Consider the following 5,485-nt stretch of genomic DNA (forward strand, 5'->3'; position numbering starts at 1 on the left):
ACCATGAGCATGGAGTATTTCTTCATTTGTTTGTATTCTCTCTGATTTATCTGAATAGTAGTTTGTAGTTCTCCTTGAAGAGGTCCTTCATTTTCCTTTCTATCTGTATTCCTAGGTATTTTATACATATGTAGCAATTTTGAATGGTAATTTATTCATGATTTGGCTCTCTGCTTGCCTGTTGCTGGTTTATTAAAAATGCTAGCGATTTTTGCATGCTGATTTTACATCCTGAGAATTTGCTGAAGTTGCTTATCTGATTAAGAAGCTTTTGGGTTGAGATGGTGGGGTTTATAGATACAGCATCATGTCAGCTGCAAACAAAGATAATTTGACTTCCTCTCTTTCTATTTGAATAACTTTTATTTCTTCCTCTTCTTTGATTGGTCTGACTAGGATATCCCATACTAGGTTGAATAGGAGTGGTGAGAGATGGCAACCTCATCTGTGCCACTTTTCAAGGGGAATGCTTCCAGCTTTTGCTCATTCGGTCAGATATTTGCTGTGGGTTTGTGATATATAGCTCTTACTATTTTGAGATATGTCCCTTCAATACCTAGTTTATTGAGAATTTTAAGCATGAAGGGTTGATGGATTTTATCAAAAGCCTCTTCTGCATTTATTGAGATAATCATATATATATATTTTTTGTCTTTAGTTCTGTTTATTGTATTGATTTGCATGTGTTGAACTAATCTTGCATTCGGAGAACAGAGCCAATTTGATTGTGGTGGATAAGCTTTTTAACTTGCTGCTGGATTCGGTTTTCCAGCATTTTATTGAGGATTTTTGTATCGATGTTCATCAGGGATATTGGCCTGAAGTTTTTGTTGTTGTTGTTGTATCTCTGCCAGGTTTTTGTATCAGAATGATCCTGGCCTCATAGAATGAGTTAGGGAGGAGTCTTTCCTCTTTGATTTTTTGGAATAGTTTCAGAAGAAAATGTACCAGATCCTCTTTGTACCTTTGGTAAAATTCAGTTGTAAATCCATTTGGTCCTGGGCTGTTTTTGACTGGTAGGCTATTTATTACTATCTTAAATTTAGAACACATTATTGGTCTGTTTATGGATTCAATTTCTTCCTGGTTCAGTCTTGGGAGGGTGCATTTGCCCAGGAAATTGTGCATTTCTTCTACATTTTCTAATTTATATACACAGAGGCATTTATAGTATTCTCTGATGGTTGTTTGTATTTCTGTGGGGCCAGTGGTGATACCCTCCTTATCATTTCTGATTGTGTTTATTTGATTCTTCTCTCTTTTCTTCTGCCAGTTTATCTATATTTTATTATTATTTTTTCCAAAAAATCAGCTCCTGGGTTTGTTTGTTTTCTGAAGGGATTTCCCTGTCTCGATCTCCTTCAGCTTGGCTCTGATCTTAGTTATTTCTTGTCTTCTATTAGCATTTTTTTTTTCTTTTGGTCCTCTAGTTCCTTTAGTTGAGATATTAGGTTGTTAACTTGAGATCTTTCTAGCTTTTTGAAGCGGGAATTTAACGTTATAAATTTCCCTCTTAACACTGCTTTATCAGTATCCCAAATACTCTGGTATAGTACCTCTTTGTTCTGATTAGTTTCAAAGAATGTCTCAATTTTTGCCTTAATTTACACAAGAGTCATTCAGGAACAGATTGTTCAATGTCCATGTAGTTATGTGGTTTTGAGTGGACTCCTTAATCTTGAGTTCTAATTGGTTTGTGCTGTATTGTAAGAGACTGTTTTTATTTCAGTTCTTTTGCATTTGGCATTTGCACTTTCTATTATGTGATCAATTTTAGATTGAGTGCCATGTGGTGATGAGAAGAATGTGTATTCTATTGTTTTTGGTGAAGAGTTCTTTAGGATTCTGTCAGGTCCACTTGATCCAGAGCTCAGTTCAGGTTCTGAATATATTTGTGAATTTTCTGCCTGGATAATCTGTCTAATATTGTCAGAGGGGTGTGGAAGTCTCTCACTATTATTGTGTGGGAGTCTAAATTTCTTTGTAGGTCTCTAAGAACTTGCTTTATGAATCTGGGTGCTCCTATGTTGGGTGCATATATATATATTTAGGATAGTTAGCTCTTCTTGATGAACTGAACTCTTTATCATTATGCAATGACTTTCTTTGTCTTTTTTGAACACTGTTGGTTTAAAGTCTGTTTTTCAAAAACTAGGATTGCTACCCCTGTTTGTTTGTTTGTTTGTTTGTTTCCTGTTTTCCATTTGCTTGGTACATTTCCCTTCATCCCTTTATTTTGAGCCCATGTGTGTCTTTGCACATGATATGAGTCTCTTGAAGACAGCATGCCTATGAAGTTTGACTCTATCAGGCTTGCCATTCTGTGTCTTTTAATTGGGGCATTTGGTCCACTTACATTTAAAGTAGTATTGTGATGTGTGAATTGGATCCTGTCATTATGATGCTAACTTGTTTTGCAGACTTGTTTGTGTGGTTGTTTCACAGTGTCGCTGGTCTTTTCACTTCAGTGTCTTTTGTAGTGGCTGATAATTTTTTTTTTTTCTTTCCATCTTTACTGCTTCCTTCAGGAGCTCTTGCAAAGCAGGCCTGCTGGTGACAAATTCCTTCAGCATTTGCTTGTTTGAAAAGGATCTTATTTCTCCCTTCCTTATGAAGCTTACTTTGGCTGGATTTGAAATTCTGGGCTGGAATTTATTTTCCTTAAGAATGCTGAATATTGGCCCCTGATCTCTTTTGGCCTGTAGGGTTTCCACCGAGAGGTCCACTGTTAGTCTGATGGGTTTCCCTTTGTAGGTGACCAAGCCTTTCTTTCTGGTTGCCCTCAATATTTTTTATTTCATTTCAAACTTAGAAAATCTGATGATTATGTGTCTTAAAGTTGATTTTCTAGTAGAGTATCTTACTGGGGTTCTCTGAATTTCCTGAATTTGAATGCTGTCCTGTCATGCCAGGTTAGAGAATGGTCATGCCAGGAGAAGGATTTCTCCTGGATGGTATCCTGAAGTATGTTTTCCAACATGGTTCCATTCTCCCCATCTGTTTCAGGTACCCTAATCAGTCATAAGTTCAGTCCCTTTACATAGTCTGATAATTCTCAGAGGTTTTGTTCATTCTTTTGTATTCTTTTCTCTCTATTTTTTTCTGCCTGCCTTACTTTAGAAAGGTAATCTTCCATTGCTGAGATTTCTAACCTTGCTTAGTCTATTCTGCTATTGATACTTGTGACTGCATTGTGAACTTCTCATTTTGTATTTTTCAGCTCCATCAGGTCAGTTACGTTCCTCTATTAATTGACTATTCTAGTTATCAGCTCCTATATTGTTTAATTATGATCTTACCTTCTTTGAATTGGGTTAAAACATGCTCCTTTAGCTCAGCAAAGTTTGTTATTTACCCACCTTCTGAAGCCTACTTCTGTCAGTTCAGCCATCCCAGACTCTGCCTAGCCCTGTACCCTTCTGAAGATGTGTTGTGGTCATTTGGCAGAGGAGAGGCACAATGACTTTTTGAGTTTTCACCATCTTTGCATTGGCTCTTTCTCAACTTTGTGGGCTTATCTAAATTTCATCTTTGAGCTTTCTGATTTCGAGTGGGATTTTTGTGGGAGTTCTTTTTTGTTGATGTTGGTTGTCATCATTGTTGTTTTCTGTTTGTTTGTTTTTCTTTTAACAGGCCACTCAAAAAAACATTGAACAGTTTATGAATTTGTGTGTTATCCATGCGCAGGGGTCATGCTAAACTTTTCTGCATCATTCCAAATTTAGTATACATGCTGCTGAAGTGGACACATTTCTGTTATTTTTACTTGGCTGAAATTTCTCCCAGAATAGAACCAAAGAGAGGAATCTTTATAAAAGAGAACCGCCACTGGGTGATTGTTTATCAAAAATTTTCCCATTGATGGGTTCAAACCTGTTCTGACAACTGAATTTTACTATTTAGAAATATTAAAATGTTTCTTATCCAGTACACATTTTTATTTTCTCTATGTATTTTGATTTTTCATAAAATACACTTATTATATATAAGCTTTGAAAAATACCTTAGGCATTTTTCACAACACATCCTATCCCAAATCTAGCTCATATATAATTTATTTCATAATAAATATTTTAATAATTTATTAAACTAAAAAAGTTTTGCTTTGTCATCATCATGTATGTCATTGACCCAAAGGTAGATCTCAACCAACATGAGAGAGAGAAGATCAGTTAGTGATAATTCTTTATCCCTTAACCTTTCAAAAGGAACATGGCCTTATTATTATCATGTCATCCAGTAGGATAGTATGGTTATCTAATCTTAAAAATATATACACGATATGTATTTTGTTTTTTACTTTCATTTATCTTTTTATTCCTAGGCATATGGAAACCACCAATTTCAGCCAATCTTTAAATGGCTTCAACAAATAGCCAGATAATATTCCATTATTTTATTCTAACATGCAGTAGAATTCACATCTATGTTTTAAACATATTTTTAATCAATTTGTTTAAAAAATTATTCTAACACACATGTATTTATCTATACTACTCATGATCAAGATCCTACATTTTGAACACCATGTATATAAGATAAGCTAGTTTAACAAAGGATAGCCCCAGTATACAAGGCCATTTTCTAGGATTTTTGAAAATGTCATGACCTGCTTTTATCTTTCTTTTATGACTACAAGAAGGAAATGATAACATTAGGTCAAATTGCTGCTTAGGCCACATTTCTACTAGAGAAACTGCTTTTAAAATATTTTTATTTTTTCTCTTTTAAAAAGTCCCTTATTGTTTTTCACTATTTTGAGGAATGTGAAATATTTTTGGTTTAAATGCAAATGCTTGTAGTTCAAAATCAAAAACTATGCCTGCTTAAGCAATGAATGTCAAACACACACACACACACAAACACACACACATTATTTAACACATAAATTATTTTCATTTTAATAAACTTAAACTCAAGTAAGATTTTTTTTGAAATATCTATCTACTTATAAGCAGGTCTCGCGTTTTAGTATGCACTAAATTATATATGACCATCAAATGATAATCTAAATATCCTATTGCTATCTATGCAATGACCATTTTTATTGTTTTTATATAATTTTAAAAAACACTAAAGTATACAGTGTTTGAAATCACCTTTCTTGGCCAAGTGCAGTGGCTCACGCCTGTAATCCCAGCACTTTGGGGGACCGAGTAGGGCTGTTCACGAGGTCAGGAGATTGAGACCATCCTGGCTAACATGGTGAAACACCGTCTCTATTTAAAAATACAAAAAATTAGCCAGGCGTGGTGGTGGGTACATGTAGTCCCAGCTACTTGGGAGACTGAGGCAGGAGAATGACGTGAACTCGGGAGGCAGAATTTGCAGTGAGCACTACACTCTAGACTGGGAGACAGAGCGAGACTCTGTCTCAAAAAAAAAATAAAATCAGCTTTCCTTACTTTTCTTCCTGATAGTTATTTAAATTATTATTATTTTTTATTGTGAAGCAGCTTAGCACTCAAAAAGGTAAAAAAAAAAT

The 5,485-nt window shown here is 34.9% G+C and overlaps 1 non-coding gene across 1 annotated transcript; it reads right to left on the minus strand.

The window, feature by feature from the left end:
- Window positions 1-3,642: 3,642 nt before the first annotated feature.
- LOC115899379 lies at window positions 3,643-3,749 on the minus strand. The gene has a single exon (XR_004059102.1). It is a non-coding gene; the product is annotated as a U6 spliceosomal RNA (small nuclear RNA).
- Between the last annotated feature and the right edge of the window lie 1,736 nt (window positions 3,750-5,485).

The sequence above is a fragment of the Rhinopithecus roxellana genome, chromosome 8, assembly GCF_007565055.1.
Source record: "Rhinopithecus roxellana isolate Shanxi Qingling chromosome 8, ASM756505v1, whole genome shotgun sequence".
Lineage (NCBI taxonomy): Eukaryota > Metazoa > Chordata > Mammalia > Primates > Cercopithecidae > Rhinopithecus > Rhinopithecus roxellana.